This window comes from Heptranchias perlo, chromosome 1, assembly GCF_035084215.1.
Source record: "Heptranchias perlo isolate sHepPer1 chromosome 1, sHepPer1.hap1, whole genome shotgun sequence".
In the NCBI taxonomy this organism is placed as follows: domain Eukaryota; kingdom Metazoa; phylum Chordata; class Chondrichthyes; order Hexanchiformes; family Hexanchidae; genus Heptranchias; species Heptranchias perlo.
The window spans coordinates 50,632,197-50,652,824 of record NC_090325.1 but is presented as its reverse complement, the minus strand read 5'-3'; the positions used below and the strand labels follow the sequence as shown (position 1 = coordinate 50,652,824).

The 20,628-nt window shown below is 40.9% G+C and overlaps 1 protein-coding gene across 4 annotated transcripts in view; it reads right to left on the bottom strand.

Annotated features, from left to right (window-relative positions):
• The window catches only part of LOC137322000 (tropomyosin alpha-4 chain-like), a 93,241-nt gene that overhangs the window by 23,344 nt on the left and 49,269 nt on the right, over positions 1-20,628 (bottom strand). The window lies entirely within an intron of this gene.

The following is a 20,628-nucleotide window of genomic DNA, read 5'->3' as shown; positions in this document are numbered from 1 at the left end:
AACTCTAAGAGTGTTGGAAAGTAGAGAACTACAATCAGTTGCCATTGAGTCAAAGCTGGCTGTGAATGAATGACTTGGCATAAGCCCCAAGAGAATGACAAGCTTACACATCCTGCGCCCATTTCTGATAGCAAGCCACTTGGTTCCTGTAATATCCATACAAGACTATATGGGAAGGAAACAGAGCCACTCAGTCATAGTAAGGAAACAGAACATACTACTGCAGAGGAACTGGTCCGCTAGATATAAAACTGCAAGTCAGTGCAGTTTTATAGCCACCAGATATGGAGCTTGTGACTTGACTGGTACATACTCGAGTCCCATTCTTTCCTTTCAGTGAAGAGAAGAACTAAATGGAGTCACAATAACATGGAATAATAAACATCAACACTAATTGGGTTTGTAGAGAATACTGTTTTGTGCAAGTCACAAATGTAAAAACGTGCAAGAGCACAGGTTGCCCTCAAATTCCCTGCCCCACCAATGCAGACTTCGCTATTACCATTGTGCTGCCATGGAGGGGTGAGGAGCAAATGGGAAAAATGTATTACATGGTGTGGTACTGAGCCATACAAAGAGTCAATTCTTGGCCTGTGCCAAGTTAGCAGATTTCAGCGAGGGATGCAAAGCAGGAGGCAGCATTGGGGCACTATAATTATCCAGAAAATCAGCCAGCTTGCCTGCTCTGGATCACTGGGACATGCAGTATGCTGGAAAGCATCCAAATGCAAAAAAAAACTACCAGGTAACGACAAGATCAGTTTTGATGAACTTGAAGGCGAATGGGTTATTGATAATTGCTGGCTAGGTGCACACGTGTAAAAAATGGCCACTTGAACAAGGTACCAAACAGTGGTTGCCATATGTAGAACCATAATCCAGAATGTCACCAACCTGAAGATGTGGTGGAGTCAGTCAATTAGTAGATTTCACCTAGACGGTTGAAGAAATGGCCGCCAGTGGTGGGGCAAAGGGGGTGAGGGATGCACAAGAGGCCAGAGTTGGAGCAACAGAGTTTTGGGAGGGTTGTGGGGCTAGAGGAGGTTACAGAGATAGAAAGAAACGAGGCCACGAGGGATTGGAAAACGAGGATGAGAATTTTAAATTCAAGGCGTTACTGGAGTGGGAGCCAATATAGGTCAGCAAGCACAGGTATAAGTAGTGAACAGGACTTGGTACAGGTTAAAATGCAGGCAGCAGAGTTTTTTTTTTAAAAAATGAGCTCAAGTTGATGGAGAGTGGAAATTGGGAGGCCGGCCAGGAGAATATGGTAATAGTCGAGTCTGGAGGTAACAAAAGAATGGATGAGGGTTTCAGCAGCAGATAGGCCGAGACAGGGGATGTTACGCAGGTGAAAGTAGCCAGGGCAGGAGATGAAATTGGTGGTGAGGGAACAGAATTTTTGGCAGGAACGAAGTCAATGGCTTCGGCCTTCCTAATGTTTAATTGAAGGAAACTGCGGCTCATCTAGGATTGGATGTCGGACAAGCAGTCTGACGATAGAGGCGGCAGAGAGGTCAAGAGAGGTGGCGGAGAGATAGAGCCGAGTGTCATCAGTGACATGTGGAACCTGATGTCATGTCTTCAGATGATGTCATCGAGGGGCAGCATGTAGATGAGAATTAGGAGGAAGCCAATGATAGATCCTTTGAGTGGCTCCAGGGGTAATGGTGCGGGAAAGAATCCACTGCAGGAGATCCGCTGGCTACGAATGGATACGTAAGAGTGAGGGCAGTACTATTCAGTTGGACGTCAGAGGAGAAGCATTGAAGGAAGATGGTACGGTTGATCATGTCAAATTCTGCAGAGAGGTCAAGAAGGATGAGGAGGGACAATGCACCTTGGTCACAGTCACAGAGGATGGAATTTGTACCTTTGGTTAGGGCTGTTTCATTGCTATGGCGGGGCAGAAACCAGATTTTAGGTTCACACATGGAGTTGCTGGAAAGATGGGCACAGATTTGGAAGGCGACACCACATTCAAGGAAAGGGAGGTTGGTGATGAGGGGGTAGTTTGCAAGGACAAAAGGGTCAAGGGGAGGGTTCTTTTGAGGAGGAGGTTGATGACATATTTGAAAAGGGAGAGGGACAGTACCGGAGGAGAGAACACCATTTACAATGATGTGGAGATGCCGGTGATGGACTGGGGTTGACAAATGTAAGGAATCTTACAACACCAGGTTATAGTCCAACTGTTTTATTTGAAAATCACAAGCTTTCGGAGGCTTTCTCCTTCGTCAGGTGAGCGAGTGTGGGATTCCATGGAATCCCACACTCGCTCACCTGATGAAGGAGAAAGCCTCCAAAAGCTTGTGATTTTTAAATAAAACAGTTGGACTATAACCATTTACAATGTCAGCTAACACAGGGACCAGAAAGGCAATTGAGCAAGTGTGCCTGGCTGTACTACAGGAGTGCCTTTTTTTTGTGGAACTGGGAAGGAGCTGAGCCTAGCTGGAGTACTGGGGACTAGCCTGCAAGGAACAGAGAGGAAGCAGAGCCGGTTTGGAGAGTGAGCAGAGAGGGAGGAGAGCGGTGCAGATAGGCTCCTTAAATGATATCAGAGGCTTGCTGAGATCCAGTCAGTCATCTGGGCACAGGCAACATTTTGAGCAGGTTGAATAATTAATTAAAAAAACTAACCAACAAATTGTTATTTATTTTGTCCTGGGAAGGGTGTAGAATTTTCAAATAACACAAAACAGCCTGAAATAAAATTTGAAACCTGTCAACATACAGCTTGGATCAGAATCTGTAACACAAAGGATCAATACAGATCAGCAGGTTGTTAAATAGGACACAAAATTATTCATCCAACTTCTTTCTGAATCATGCTCTATTGGCATTTAACCATGACAATTCTATACAAAAACAAAGTCCATTCTTCTACAGGAGAACATCACACTTTACAGAATAGTACCGGGTTCTGTAAGCAAACCACAAAACCAAAGAAGCTATCTTCTATTGTCCCAGGTCCTGCTTCAGACACCACCATCTAATCATCCAGTTTACTATGTGTCTATTCTAATGGACTATCTGAACTCAATTTTTGTAGAACTGCAGTTGAATGTGGGGAAGAGGCAGAGAATTGGGGAAAGAAAACTTAAGTCTCATTTTCAGATTACTTCAATGTTAATCACTAATTCTGTGTGTATATCACATGCATTTCCATGCAATAGTTAGTCACTGAGATAGAGATAAATTAATAAAATTAGTACAAACTAGAGTTCACATAAAATGATTTTTTGCTTTTGTGTTTTGCAGGTCCCTTTCTCTCCCCTCCCTCAGGGAGAGGAGATTAGTACTCTCAACACTGCTACCTACGAAGGCAGAGCAAATCAGAGCTGTGGATGGACAATAGAACACATCAGCTCTTCTCCCATCTGCTAAATATTAAACTACAACGCGTTTTTCCTTGCTCCTAGATACCAGGTTATCCCAGTCCATACCAATAAGAAAATCTCCCTTGTCACATTTGTTAAGTAGATGATTCCATGTATTCCAAAAGGGCTGGAATTTCCCCCCTCAAAATGTTTGTGAAAAGACACAAATTGAATTCCTGCTCCAGAGTATTAAAAGATCCCTTTGACCGATTATAAAATAGCTTTCAGCACTGTGAAGCACAAATCACTTTGCAACATCACAATGTAATCAAAAGATTACAGGCTTCTACTTAGAAATGCTCTCTTTACATTTTAATACATTTACAATAGATAAAAATCACTTGGTGCTTAGAAAAAGCAATTGGAGAGAGCTTCTGGAATTCAATAGATTCCAACTTCTAATTAATAATCCAAACTGACTGGTTAGCAGTGAAACAAAAGCAGCTGGGCATCATCTCATAGTACTGCATCAGAGAGAGAAAAGAAAGTCCCCTCAGCTCTGGAGTTCAAATAATAATAAACGCTAATGAGAAACTCAGACAATCCCAGCATTGATTAGCAGATCCTGGAATGTAATGGGATCTTTTGTTTGCTGGAATGGCAGCAGTCTGACATTAGGCAATTATTTGGCTGTTGGCCAGTTGTTTTTGAACTGATGCCTTTTGGTAGGCTTAAAACGTCACCATATTTCCACATGCTTCTTCCAGCCATCAAATAATCCATCCAAGCTCTCTGCTGGCACTAACTTTAGTGATTCCATAGACCCAAGTCACTGATATGAACAATTAATTCCCACACTTTCTTAAATGCCTTGTCAGGCCTCAGGGATTTTTCCATTCACTGGGCTCCAATGCACGACACAGGGGAAGTATACAACTTTCTATTGAATACATCTTGAACAAGAAATGTATCAGCCATCTTTAGGTTAATTATAAAATTTGTAACAGACTCTGTAGGGTTAGTTCTTTCCCTTCATATTCCAACAATGAGGGCTTGCATATCTGATTGAATAGTGCGATAGTTTAATTCAAGGACATTACCTCAAGGTTATATCATTTAATGGGCACCTAGTTAACAAGTGTTAAAAGCAATACTGTAGAACTGATTATCAGAGTTCAATAAAATATACACTTTTTCCACAGAAACCAGTGAAAATATGTTTGACTACTTAGACCACATGAAGTAGAGGGTACAGCACAACTTTGAGTTATGGAAATACACCGCCCCCATCCAGGTGAATGTTTTGGAGTGTAATTTTAAACAGTTCATTTGCTCAAAGCAGTTCACATGCCACACATTCCAATATATAAACCATTGGGGTGCACTTGGGCTGCCAATCTGTAATCCAATGGAGCCATAAGATTTTGTATGTGTACATACTTTAACAAAAACCAACAGTCTCACATGACTGCAGTTTTACAGCTAAGTAGTAGGTGATATACTTGGATATTATACAACCAACAGCTTTTTGCTATCAAATTAAAGCAACACTTTTAATTTTGTGTGTTATATGACTATGTTTCAGGGCCTGGTGTCAAGGTGCACTGGGCTCTGCTGCCAGTATAAACCGGCCCAGTCATTTTCATGGCTTTTCAATGTCACCAGCTCCCCATACCTCACTCATTTACATTTAGCAATGAAACCAATGGAGAAGGAATCAGGTGCCTAATTCAGATTGCACTTTTAGTGTAAAAGCATCTTCAATTGAAGGGGAATTCCATACAGAGTTCAGCTTGACTACACAAGACAAATACAGTGACTGTTTGACCAGATTCAGCAAAGTCCATTGTAGTGCTCCCTCCACCGAGGAGCTAAAATCAACCAACTCAGGCCAGACCTGGGACTGAACCCAAGGGCTGCATGATCTGCATGGCTGAGTACACCATTACTCCATGCACTGAACCAGAGTAATCAGGTTGTTCCCACAAAAGTTGTAACCATTGTTTTAAAAAGAAAAACATTCCCATGGAACCTGGACATTTCAATAGATGGCCAGCACCCTTGGTGATTTAAAATTCATAGTGGTCAAACTTTCCTTTTCATACTCATTGAAACGATCAACAGCTCCAAGTCAACATTCAAGGATGCTGATCCCAGTCGGATCAATGGAGACAATTGTGAACTCAACTCAATAATCAGATAAATGCTATAACGTATCTCCCCCATGCATTATTTCAAGACTCATGAGGCACAAGGCAAAAAACAAGGCATTCACCCATCAGATGAAAGAATTTTAAAATATTTTAGGTGCTATATTATAAACAAGGAATGCTTTGCATTCAGTTATTCCCCAATCTAGTCAGTAGCTGCACCATACAGAACAAGAAAATTGTACGTTTTAATGCTTGGTCTGTGTCGAGTTCGCCAGTCTCAAATGAAGCAAATGGTCTCAGTAGTCCCTACTGCATGTGTGGATATCTGGTGCAGACAGGTATGGGTTCTAATATGACACCCTCTGCAGTCAAATAGTCACCTTACTTAGCAAGGTAAAGTTAGCTTGGGTCATTTTCTAGTCATTTGCCTCCCTCAGAAGATGAAAATGTTGAAACAGGTCATAAGAGTCCAGTTGACAACTCTCCCAATGGCTCAATTGGTGAGTGTGTAACTGAGCCCTATAGACCTGGACTTCCCAAGTTTGATATACTGAGCTGTGCTGAGCTAGCTTATCTTAGTCCAAGTGACTAAGTGTGCTAAAGGTAATTGGCAAAAGAACCAAGGGGAAGAGGAGGAGAAATTATCTTACACAAGTTGTTATGACTGCCTGAAAAGGTGGTGGAAGCAGATTTAATAGTAACTTTCAAAAGGGAATTGGATATTTACTTGAAAAGAAAAACATTGCAGGGCTATGGGGAAAGAGCAGGGGAATGGGACTAATTGGATAGCTCTTTCAAAGCAGTGGTACATGCACGATGGGCCAAATGGCCTCCTCCTGTGCTGGAAGGTGCTATGATGAGCAGAGAAGGTTAAGAGGAGATTTGATAGAAGTGTTCAAAATCATGAAGGGATTAGATAAAGTAAATAGAGAAACTGTTCCCACAGCATCCCCATGTTTGGGTGAAAGAGGGGAGAGCAGAGAGAGCATAAAAAATTACTGTTCCCAGTAGGTACCAACTGCAACATTACTCATCATCTTAGCACAGCTAAAAGTCCTCCAATAAGCTGCACAAATCCAAATGATTGATGAAAACAGAGTTTCACTAAGAACAATATTATGAGGGATACCTGCTGGAAAGTTGGATAAGTGTTATCAAATAGGGGCAGGATTGGGTTATGCTGTGAGACACTACATGGTTGAATACCCTGCCAGCACTCGAAGAATAACCACTTAGATGAGGTATTGACCACTTGATGGTATCCATGGACCCATACTCCAGGAGTTAGCAGCTGGGAGAAAATGAGGTAGGATGAGAGGACGGGAGTGGTAGAAGTTTATGACCATTGAAGAGAGTTAAACTTTTCTGGGTCAGTTTATTTGGATGTACACATGGCCTCAATGAACACTGAAATGACTCAAGTTAAACAATAACCTATTCTCAAAAGTAGGCTCATTCCAATGGAATTAAACCAGTATACCACAACACAATGTGCAGTGGATGAAAAACTTAAGTTAAAATGGGACAACAGTTATTAAAAGCCAGGTTTGCCAGACAAGATGCAATCACATTGTAAACATACAAAGGATCATTTAACTTACAATAACATAGCCAGCTGATTCATTTCAATCAAATCAGCATTTAACTCAGCTATTGTTAACAAAAAACATTATGAAGTACCCATTAAAAGCATTTTAAAAGTACAAAGGAAACAACAGTTCATTAAGTTCCCAGGTGTAACTTCAGAAAGGATAGGTTTTGATAATTGATTAAATGCATGCACAGTCTTAGTCCCTCTCTGTGGAACTTTATATGACCTTGCAATATTTACTACTGCAAATTGTCATTCTGACCATCCCCTCCCCAAAAGAAAAATCCACAGACCACATCCAGAAACAAAAGTATCTACACCTGTACCACCATCGCCCACAGCTGTTCTATTTACTTGGATAGATAAAACATTTTTTGTAACCAATGTACATGTGCACCAGCTCATGCGGGCCACAATTCCATAGCAAATGCCAGAGGGGGGAAAAAAAAAGAGCAAATAAACTATACAACCAAGCACACGTGGAATTTAACCATTCTATTGCCCAGTTGAATGTTGAACTATACACAAGTTTGAAAATGGGATAAAGCCCACAGCATGAATTAACACCACAGAATATCAAGAACTGTATACCACTAACAACAGGCGGTGCCACCCACTGCCCACAGTAGAGTTTATTATAATGGGAGTAGCCAAAGGAAAAGGATGCTGGTTTACCAAGGCCAATAGATACTTCGCCAGGTACAGCCTGTATTCTAGGATTGTAAGATGCCACAAAACAGCCTGACTGAACACAGGGAACAATAGTAGGTCTGATTTCTCCGTGGCTGCATACAGCAACTGCATCCAACATCCTGTCCAGCTAAATAAATCACCCTATTCCTGTAGGTTTTGTCGACAAAGCCACAGAATGTAAAATATGGCAGGCAAATCAGTCCTAAGCTTCTCCTCATTTTAAACTTCTCCCATATGGGACAGCCATGCACTGAAGAATTCATTAGTACTTGATGCAAGAACTCTCAAATTCATTGACTACCTTTTAGCAGGTTTACTTCTGTAATTATTTCTCTTCCCTCTCTTCCTCCTCATTTTCCCCTCCCCAAGCAGAATCAGGGCTATTGAAGCTAAGTGACCAATTAAACAAAGCAGACAGACAGTAGATGATCAAAAAGGTGCCTAAAAAAAAATTAATTCACAAGAGGAAAATAAATACCATTACCAACAGCACTCTGCACAAATACTAAAATGTCTGTCAATTATGGCAGGGATTTTTCAGAAGGAGAAGAGGCCAACAGGACACCATTTGTCCTTGGTGTTACTGTATCATCCATTTATCTCGAGAGTTGTACAAGTGTTACAAGGTTGGAAGAAAAATTTGAATCACAGCAAGCTACACAATGAACAGGATAGCAAAATGAGACTAATATGAAAGATTCTAATGAGAACATGCTCACTATAAAATATTTAAACTGCACTGTATAAAAAGGGATACTTTTGTTTCAACACAACTGTGGTGTACTACATATATCATAGGCCTGCAGCATTAATGAGCTATTTCACTGAGGTCTTCAGGCAGGCTAAACTCTAAATATGTGAAGTATTAATGTACTTTACATCTCTCATGAACCATTTTTGTTTTGGATCACCAAGTTTAGAAATAAGTAGATCTTAAAAGATTCACACCCAATAAATGCATTTGTAAAGAAAAAAATGCAAGTAAAAAGAGGCCCATTCATTTGTTCAGAAAAACAGAATAAAATAGAGAGCTGGATTAAAGGGAAGTTTCATATGGATGTTTCTAGTGGATTTTTCCCAGATCATCACTGCAAGTGATTTGCGCACATATCAAAAACACCAGAACCATTGCACAAGTAGTTATTAAAATGATTTAACATCTATTAACCAACTCAGTGGTACTAGAAATGAGATTCCCACCATTTATACAGGATGTTTTTAAAAGAGAACAGATTAACACAAGGAAATAAAGGTATTGCAGTACAATGAAATAAAAAGGAAATGAAAGAATGTGCATTTATATAGCGCCTTTTGTAACCTCAGGATGTCCCGAAGTACTTTACAACCAATGAAGCACTAAAGTGTAGTCACTGTTATATTGTAGCGAAACATGGCAGCCAATTTGCACACAACAAGCTTCCACAAACAGCAATGAGAAAAATTACCAAATTAAACTATTTCAGTGATTTTGGTCGAGAGATAATATTCTCCAGGACACTGGAGAACTCCCCTGCTCTGTCAAATAATGCATGGAATATTTTACATCCACTCAAGAGGCAGGCTCAACCTTCACTTAACATCTCATCTGAAAGACAGCACCTCCAACAATGCAGCACTCCCTCTGTACTGCACTGAAGTGACAGCCTGGATTAAGTGCTCAAGTCTCTAGAGTGGAACCCACGAACACCAATCTCAGGAGGCAAGATTGCTACCACTGAGCCAAGGCTAACTGAAAACCATTTTGATTATCCATTAAGATAGATGGAAATGCATTTAAAGCTCAAAGTGTCATACAAAACAGAAGTCCCAGGCTCAATTCCTGGTCTGTGCTGAGTGAGTAATCTTGGGCTGCTACAATTTGCCTCAGAGCCACCGGGCTTCGGGTGAGGGGAGAGAGAAAATCAACCAGGGTCCCTCCTTCTGCTTATTATCTAGTGACCCATGCTGGAAAGTGTGCTTGCTGGGTTAGCACAGGTGAGGGCTCAGCAGTGACAGCCTGTGCAGTTAAATAGCCTGCTGAGTCTCACTGTCTAGTCTTACAAATAAAAGATAGCTACCCAAGTAAGGTAGTAGAGGGCAGCTAGCACCCACTGGCCATTAGTGCTTTCACAAAGTGGGGCTGGATGGAACTGGAAAATAAAAATACAATTTTGCATCAGTACCCACAAAATTACATCTTCACAGCAAAAGGAGATTGATCACTGGCTGCAAAAAACTACCATTTTCTGTCATCCGCCTGCTAGCCAAGGGAGGTGAAAAACATCGGGAACAAAATCCAGTGGGCCAGCTATCTACAAGCTGTTAATACTAAACTACAGCAACCACAAGAACTCAAAAGGACCTCTGGGATTTAGGGTTGATAAACCGAGGCAGTGTGGGAAACCTTTTTTTGCCAAGGCATGCAACCTTTTTCAGGGAAAGGGAAAAGCAAATCAAAAAGCCCAAAATTCAACAACATCATTTCATGATTTCTTTTGTGTAATTGAATCAATTCCTTGAACAGACTGTCCCAAAATTCCAGTCTGTTGACAGAGGTAGAGGGAGAAACAAAGTCCATGCTTCACTGCTGCTAGAAAATACCTAAAGTGTTAAGTAACTGGTTACAACATAACAACAACAACAACAACAACAAGAAGAGAATCAGTCCACACACACCCACATTCCCAAAACTAGGCAAAGTCTTGTAAGACTTTTCTCCCCGGCAACATAACTCATTTTCAATTCTCCCACTGCTTTTCAAATGAGTCTGTCCTGAAAGAGACCCGGGGGCGGGGGTGGGGAGGGAGTTAAACTAAACTGCTGCAAAACAAATTCTTCAGATTCAGCTAAATACTGTAGCACCATAACAGTAACTTTACAAGATGCAGGAGATTGGAGAACAACTGATTCAACCAAAGCTATGAGCCAACTGTAGGTCAGGACTATTTAACAGGAATCAGGAAAGTACCCACAGCTGTGCTTAAATTTTACAGACATAAAAATATGCTAAGCATAATCTTCTGTCACCGTATCTCCCGCCTCACACTAAGAGATGAAGCTACACAGCCAAGCAAAGCCCTTATCTGGTTCACTCACACCACACACTGGGAGGTTAAAGTGGAAAGCCACTGTAGTAAACAGTTTATCATAGTCAGCATAACATTTTAATTAAAATAGTCTAATGAACAGTTCAATTATACCAAGTTCCCTCAGAACATGGGACTTCATTAACCATTTCAAAGATGTTAAAATTACAGCTTCTATGCACACAAATAGAATCTTTTGTACCAAATGATTTGAATTTCTGAGGAAGCCATTTTACTTTGTAGGGGCAGGGTAAGAGTTATAATCAAAGTTCTAAACACAACTTATAACCATTACCTGCCCAGTTTATTCAACAGGGTTTGGGATTAATAGTTTGGTTGAAAACTGGAGTTTAAGTAAGATGAAGTTAACCATTAAACAAATCTGCTTCAATCAATTCATCTCCCTCCGCATACCATTCTAACAAGGCGGCCTCGAAGCCTACACCACTCTGAACTGGTAGAAGGGTGTTGGGAGAACAACACGGGCCAGATTATCCTCCTCATCCTTCAGGGACAAGCATCTGCTCCACTCAGCACTTCCCCAAATTCTTTGGTTGAGATTAGAAACTCGGCATTTAAAAGTATACTCCCACTATCCCACAGCACAGCATGTAAAAATTCTGGCCAAAAAGGTAAGCAAACAGTAGAGATTTTTTTCCTTTTTATATTTAAAAAGATTCAAGAGATAGATCATGAAATTGAAGGTATGTCAAACTGGATCCTAAGCCCCTCGAAGCCTTAAGTGTCAATAAAATATTTTTTCCAGCAGCAAGCAAACAGACAAATTATAGCATGGAGAGAAATATCTTGGAGTGAACACCCATGGAATCTGCCAGAAAGTCAGGGAAGGACCAGATTTGCAGTAGGCTGGTGCTAAGTATCTCAACCAACTCACGGCAGCTGATACTGAGCCTTCACCACACGGACTGCAGCGGTTCAAGGCGGCGGCTCACCACCACTTTCTCAAGGGCAATTAGGGATGGGCAATAAATGCTGGCCTCGCCAGGGACGCCCACATCCCATGAACGAATTTTTTTAAAAATGGGATCAAGAACTCTTCCAAGGGTTGTTGGTAAATACTGTAGCAACGTGGAACTCAGCAAATAGAGACCTGGAAAGTTGTGGGCTTGATTTCTGGGTGAGATCAGCACAGACCATGCAGGCAAGTAAAGATGCAACAATTACCCTCACATCCCGGACAGCGGAAGGTAAAGAGAAAAATAAAAATCAGCCACCCCTAAAGGATTTCCTGTGACCTCTGTTGGAATGTATACAGACACACAGGATTGGGCTAAATTGTCATTAACCCCCTCCTCAGTGCAATAGCCAGCTGACATTCGCTGCCTAGGTTTACCCATGAAGGGGGATCAAGTCGGCCAAAGCATCGGTAGCACCAATGCCTTTCCAACTGTAGCAGAGCACAAGTTAGTACTTTCAGAAAAGGGAAGAATGGTGAATATGAAATAAAACCAAATGAAATCTCCCACTGTAATGTTGTATGTAGCAGTTCCAGGTCATTTGGTCCAACTTACATGCAATTTAAAACCAAACTAACCAAGTAGTGGCACTACTAGTTAAAAGCAAGCACTAGGATGGCTCACAAAAATAAAACTGATTGCAACAAAAACTACAAGTCTATGAAGAAAGGGTCACTGCAGCTTGTTTTTGAGCCCATTTGCACATAGAATCCTGAAAAAAAGAGAAACTGCCGGCAACACAACCAACCGACCCAGGAACACAACTGGCAAAAGTATGACTAGGGACAGCCAACTAATGCAGCAGGAAAACCACAACCACACCCTGAAACAGGAGGAGATAAAAAAAGCAACATTATCAATCATAGTCCACCACTGCACTCTGCTTCCTGCCTCCAAGTGCAGAAGGCCATCTGTACTTCAAATGTAAAAGGCGACTGGATTAATTTCAGTTACTGGGTTTACTACAAAACAGTTGCACCATTGGTGGGAAGGGCAGAGAATAAAAATAACAGCATGAAAAACAGTCTAAAATAGTTACAGTAACAACATGTCTCATTATCAAAGTTTTCAGCAGAAAATCAAAATTTCACAACACCAATGGAACTACGTAACAGCTCCACTGCTCAAAAACACAACATATTCATCTTTACTTATCCTGCGCCAAATATTGGAGCAGCAACATCAACAAATTGCAGTTATGCAGGGCGTTTAACGTTAAAAATTTCCCACAGTGCTTCACAATGGAAATAGATAGTGGAATGGACACCAAGACCTGCAGTGAGAGATTAAAGGGGTGACCTGTGTCAGTAGCTATAAGTTATGTAGTCAAAGAGAAACTGGATATACTTGAAAAGGAAAAATTTGCAGGGTTATGGAGTAGGACTATTTGGATAGCTCTTTCGAAGAGCTGGCACAGGAACGTTGGGCTGAATGGCCTCCTTCTGCGATGTAAGATTCTATGAAGTTACAGATAACACATACCCCTTTAACAAGTATAGGTCACTTTGATTATTCACTTCACTGGATACCATTTTTTCTTGTACAACGTTTAAGCTGCTTTTATATTGTACCAAGACCCGAATGTTGGCACCGATTACAGACACATAACTCACATCCAGCTAACTAAGACCCAAATGTTAGCTACACAGCATTCACGAAGGCCAATTATTTTCCAACTGAAACAAGGTTTTTAAAAAGGCAGCTCAGGAACTGAAGCTCACAACTTACCATTGGGATTCATGCTCATGTTACTGATCTGCAGATTATAGAGGTTTGCTACTGTACAAGGGACAAGTTAATGAGGCAATGCACTTCTTTCATCTTAGTATGACAGAACAAAAAAAGATTCATCAGCTTAAAAATTGGGTTTCCCAATCCAAACTAGCCCCTACAGCTTATAGCAGGCGCATTGGTGTCAACAAGATTTGCCCACAATACGCTTTGGACGGTTTAAAGGAGTAGCGCGATTACTACTGAATACTGTAGCAAATCATTATTGAATAAACTAAACAACACTATGCAAAGCAACTAGTATTATTTAAGCCACAACTGCTAAAATGTCAAATAGATGAGTTAAAAAATGTTAAAATAATTAGCTCTGTGAAAAATTATAATTGAATAGAAATTTACAGCAGCCCTACATGTCTCTGCCAAAGAACGCTGGAATCAGAGTCTGAACTAACTTTCTTTAGCAGTACGGATGCCAAACTATGTCCAGCTTTGAGGACTTCCCGGTCTGGCTCTATAAATCGAGGTGCTGCTCCATAGTCCACCGCAATGCGAGAACCGCAGAGCAAACATTGGTCGGCGTAACCATCAAACGCAAAATACTGCGGACACTGGAAATCTGAAATAAAAACAGAAAATGCTGGAAAGGCTCAGCAAGTCAGGCAGCATCTGTGGAGAAAGAAACAGAGTTAACGTTTCAGGTCGAAGACCTTTCATCAGAACAGTTCTAACGAAAGGCCTTGACCTGAAACGTTAACTCTTGTTTCTTTCTCCACAGATGCTGCCTCACTTTTCCAAGATTTTCTGTTTTTATTTCGGCGTTACCATAATCTCTTCATTGTCCAGATCCTGTTCGCTCTCCTCTTCAATTTGGGCTCATGTTGCACCCACCACCTTTCTTAGGTCGTCAGTGCCAGTTTCAAGTGGAACGTCATGATCACCAAGGTGACACGGCAGAGAGAATTCATCCTCTGAAATCCTGCCTGGCGTTGTGTTACTGTCCATGTGTCCAAGGACTTTCTCTCTCATTGCCTTAACATAATGCTGCTTCAGAAAGTAGATTATATCCTGGTCCAAGGGCTGGATCAGACAGGTTGTGTTGGCAGGGAGGAATACAAGTCGAATGTTCTTCAGCCCATGTTTGTTATTGCAGTCAGTGCTGAGTAGTGTAAGCTGTAACCTGACACCAGGTAGAGGCAATTAAGTATACAAGGGAATTGCACCATAACGAGGTACAAACTACTGAGTAAATACCTGTTCCTGCTCGAAATACATGGAGCGCTTAACACGCTGCAAGTGGCAACTTTGTAATTTATTATAATGGAAATGGAAAATAGTTGGCGATTTTTGGCAGATTTAAATGAAGGCCGTTTAAGTGGTGGGAACGGTACTATCCAACGACCACAGCTAGAAAGTGCACGTGCAGACACTGGACAACTAGGATACCTTCTTTCGTCGAATAGTCTGCTGACACTCGCTCTCTAGGCTCACACGAAAGATTGGCCACCTGGGCAAAGCACCAGAGGGCTGCCAGTGTCCGTGGAGCTGCAAGTTCCGTCAGTGTTTTCATAGAGGGGAGAAATTTTTAAACTCACTCGTTAACGTTCTACTAAAAAAGAGATCAAGTTGCAGTCCGATATACTTCATGGTGGCTAAAATATCATGCATTTTATTTTATATTCAATATGTCACATACACAAGGTAGGCTGAATCCTATCTTTTGTTGGTCCTCTCTAAACAAAAAAAACTATGTCTGTGCTTAGTGCAAAAGGAACTCTTACACTGTGAAAAAGGTGACTGGATATACAACTAATTCAGAAACACCACAGTTCCATTCTTCCAGTAGATGGGACCATGAAGTTATTTTCAACATTTCAGGTCAGCTTCATAGCAGCCACAATTAAGGCTGACGACGAAAAATAAGTGCCCCAATCCAAGAGCTACAACCAGTGGGGTACTCTGTCCATAAAAATTATGAGCCTGGAGTCATGTGTTCAGTGCACTTGCCACTGTTAGAAAATTTTTAAAAATCTGGAGAAATACTTCTTCTGGAGGTTAAAATCAGTTAGCTATAATTTCAGTGTACCCAGATTTTCAAAAAATTATGTACAATCTTGACTGGAGAGGGGGGGAAAATAAAATCACCATGACAAACTGTCAACTTTCTGGCACATTCAAGACTCCACATGATATATTTCCCCATATGTGGATCACATTTATTAATCTCCCTGTCGTGTGGCCAGACAAGTGTAACAGCCAGCACCCTTGAGATCACTACTTATTGATCACCCATTGGTAGAGCCCCTAGAATTGTGCGGCACCATAAAACAAATTTCGACCACATCCCAATCAAAATTCTGCAGCAAGTCTGCCTAGGGTTTGGGGGGTAGATCTGAATATAGTAACTATTTCAAAAACAATATACAAATACAGCACTAAAATGGTTTAGAAAAATTGTGCATTACAAACTATTTAAAAGCAGTTTACTGTGCTTAGCCTCCAGGCGCCTTTATATTTCGTAAGCCTTGTGCTACTGTTGCTACGTTTCCAAACTCAAGCCTTCCACAGCAAGTGAAATGCAAAACTGCTGGCACTCTCTTGTACAGGCTGCTAGGAAGTCTTGTATTTAGTTGGTTTTCCTGGAAACTTAGCAAGCGATGTCACATTTTAGGACTGGAAGTTGGCAAATGTGATACTCCTCCTCAAAAATCTAGGCAGGGATAAACCAGAAAATTGTGGGCCAGTTATTCATAATTCAGGTGCTGGTAAACTACCAAAGTCTATAATATAGGATGAAACTACTAAGGACCTTGAAAAACATGAGTTAATCATCGACTAGTCAGCATGGAATTCTAAAAAAACAGGTTGCGCTTGACCACCCTTATAGAACTCTGAAGAAATAAGAGATGATAGATAAAGGTAATGCAGTTGATGTGGTTTTTGTGGATTTTCAAAAAGCATGTGTTACGGTACCGCAGAAGAGACTTATGAAAGCAAAGGGTAGACGTAAAAAGAAGTTTCCTAGACTGGAAAAATGTGGCGAGTGGTGTTCAACAAGGGTCTGTGTTGGAGTCACTCTTATTTGCTACATACATAAATCATCTGGTCCTAGCATTTGAGGGAATTGGCTGATGACACCAAAGTGAGAAAATTTGCAGGATATAGATAGGCTAGCTGGATTGGCACAGTTAAATGTAGATAAATGTGAAGCAATACATTTTGCAAGAATAAGGAAAGCAAATGCACCTTACATTGCGACTTTAAATGGTTTAAGAGCGGAGGGACCTTGGTGTGCAGATACACAGGTCATTAAAAAATGCCAGTGCAAGTAAATACCATTTCTTTAAAAATCAAACAGAATCTTTGGTTTTATGTCTAGCAGCACAGAATACAATAGCACACGGCCAGCTAAACTTGACCAAGTAAGGCTGCAGCTGGAGCACATTGTGCAGGTCTGGGCACACTATAGAAAGGATACAAAAGCAATGGTAAAAGGTGCAGTGTAGATTCACTGGGATGTTACCAAGGTTGAGGGGTTACAATTACAAAGACAGATTCGAGAAGGTAGTGCTTTTTTCACTAGATTTGAGAACGCGAATTGGAGTCTTCAAGGCTATGAAGGGTTACAAGATAAATAGCGATAGATTGTTTCCACTGCTCAGAAAGAGTAAGAGGTAGATTGTTTCCAGTGGTTGGAAAGACTAACAAGGTGGTACAAATTTTATCTTAAAAAGAATTTAAAAATTAGAAAAGAATTCTTGAGGGTGGCTATAATGTGGAATTCTCTACCATAAACCATTGCTGATGCAGAATCCAGAACATGAAATCAAATAATTACTTGAAAAAGAGAGGAATATGAGAGGGTATGGGGCAGGTGAGTGAGATTAGACTAGGTGGAGAAAAACATCTGGTGAGCTGAATGGCCAGTTTCAGTGCTGTAACTGGAATTCCCTCCCCAACCCTCTTCGCCTATCTATCTTTATGATGCAGCTTAAAACCTACCTCTTTGGCCGAGCATTTAATCACCTGTTCTAACATCTTCTTTGGATTGATGTCAATTTTTGTCTGATTACGCTCCAGTGAAGTGCCTTGGGACACTTTTTACTATGTTACTAGAACTATATAAATGCACACTGTTGTTGTAGTAACATTCTATGATAAGGATAACATCTTACAACAATTTATTTTGTTGAGTTATTAAAGTACTTGAGAAACACTGATCATCATACCAGTGTACACTGGCAGAAGGGAAACACTGATTGGGTTTACATAATACTTCTGCATGAAGAATCTTACATGGAATCCAATGCTGAATAAATTTCAGCAGGAATTCACCCCACCTCTGCATCCTCTTCTCACCAACACCCACATGATGGCCCAATAGATAAAGCTACTGTCTAGTCTTGTGCTAAGTCACAGAACAAAAAGTCCCAGGTTTGATTCTTGGTCTGAGGAGTTGGACGATCTCAGCCAGGACAGCAATTGGGATATTACCATTTAATTCCTTAAACTTACAGATGAGTAAATTAACTGGTCTTAGCCAGGACCACCAGTAAGAGCACTACAGTTGGCCCCAGTACTCCTGGGTTCCTAGCAAAGTTGGAGGAAAAAAAAAAGCTGGTCAGATTCCTGCTCTTGATTAGGCTGGATCATGCTGGAGAGTATGAGTCTTTGTATGAGGAGAGAACAGGATTAAGCATTGCTGTGGTGCTTCTTACTAGGCTGCTGATTGTCGAACCATACCCTAGCAGGATCAATACCTTCAGGAAGGATGGGGAAGAGGGGAAAAAAATATAAAAATCTAAGTAAAGGAAAATACATTTGTGCTCCCAACTTTTAGAGGAACTACAGAAGGAATCAAAGCCAATTTCCACGACAACTGCGCATTGTGGGAATTTGAAAGAACCATCCCCCCTTTTCCTTTCCTTGCAGCCAAATAATCTATTGTGCTTTCCCACGACAAAGGCAGACCGTGGCAAGCAAGCAGTTTTCTATAATTATAACCAAGCTATGCATTCCTTATGAACAAGCAGACAAGAGATTCTGCAAAACTTAAACCCAAGTTTGGTGAAACAATTTTACTCATGACTAATCTTTTATAATAAAGCCCGATAGATCTACTTCATCAGTATTTCACTTGGCTTAAGGGCTTGTTCACAATTGTCACACAAGTTTCAGATGGTTTACTGGAAGAATGAGAAGGAGCTGGTATGCTCCTGAAAAACCTGTTCATACAGGATCTGGTTTTGCAATTCAACTGTTTTTGCACATGCCTTTTTGATGACTGAGTTTCAGATACAGCTGGTAGGGTACAAATCCTGCTTATCATGGTGGACAATTGCAAACATCTCATCCCTACACAGGTCTTCATTTCTGACCTTTGAAGTTCAATATCACCAGGATCCTTATTAGTTTCACCATGGTTGGCAGGACAATGGATAGTGCTGAGGGCAGTCATTGGCTCAAAACCACAAATCAGGGTTTAAAATGGACTGTAAAATGTCATCACCATCTTGACATTAATCCAAAACCTTGAAAAACCTGTTGCAGCTGCCAAGGAAAAACAAACCTTCCCCATTTCTCAGCGCTGGGAACTGGGTTCTTGTCCCCAAACCCAAGTTACTACCGCAGTAAAACTTGACTGCCACTCCACACATGTTGAACTAGCTCCTATCAACAACTATAAGACAACACTGCATTGTGTTCCTATATTCTCAATCAGTTGTGGAACAAGCAGAAGCTATTTGACTTCAAATCTAATAGATCGAGAGATTAAAAAACCTCATTACAGGCTCAGAACTGCATTTCTGGCAAATCACCGTAGCTAGCTCCTATAAAAAGGAATACAACTGATTCACCAGGATGCCACTGACTAAGGCTGCCACTACTGTACTAGGCTTTAAAACACACACTGGCAAAAACTTACCATGGCAAGAATTTTCAGAGCAGAAATTCTCCATTAATGAGGTATCCTCACCCCTCTCCCACCCCACATACATGAACATTTAACACTACATAAAAGTTATAAACTATATATAATTTGTATGTTTACCACCTGGATAACAGTAAAATGTTTGTTAGAAATAGCATGTCAAGAAAAGAACACATGCATTTATATAGCATCCTTCATGACATCAGGATGTCCCAAAGCACTTCACAGCCAACAAAGTGCAGTCACATACTAAAATCTCAGCAGCCAATGATGAGTTCACACAAACGGCAATGAGAAATATGACCAGGTAATCTGTTTTAGTGAGCTTAGTTGAAGGATAAATATTTACCAGGACACCAGAAAAACTCCCCTGCTCTTCTTTGGCATCTTTTATGCACCTTAGTGCATCAACTTAATGTCTCATCTGAAAGACGACATGGCACCTCTGCAGTGCAGCACTCCCTCAGTACTGCAATGAATTCTCAGCCTAAATTAAGGTGATCAAGTCTCCGGAGTGGGCCTTGAACCCCCAACCTTCAAGAGGCAAGTGTGCTAGCCTTAAGGCAAGCCTGATACCTGGAGATAAACAGCCTTTGGAAAATTCAATTTCTTTACCAATGGCATTTTTTCAAAATCAATTATAGTGCAGCAGCAGTTGAATTTAGATTACTTAAGGCATTCACTGTGCAATTAGTTTCTGATGAAGCAAGATGAATTACAAAGACAACTACTGTTCCTCACGCTTAATTTGAACAATCGTCTTTAAACCAAATTATAATGGGTCCAGTACGGCTGTGGTTATCTTATCGGACTAATAAGCTAGAGGCTGGACTAATAATCCTGAGAATATGGGTTCAAATCCCATCATGGCAGTTTGAGAATTTGAATTCAGTTAATAAAAAAATCTGGGAAATAAAAAGCTGGAATCAGTAAAAGTGACCATGAAGCTGTCAGAATATTATAAAAATCCAACCGGTTCACTAATATCCTTTCGGGAAGGAAACCTGCAGTTCTTACCTGGACTGGCCTACATGACCCCAGTCCCACACCGGCGTGGTTGACTTTTAACAGCCATCTAAAGTGACCTAGCAAACCACTCAGCTGTATCAAACTGCTACAAAGAAAAGCAGTCCACCACCACCTTCTCAGGGCAATTAAGGGTGGGC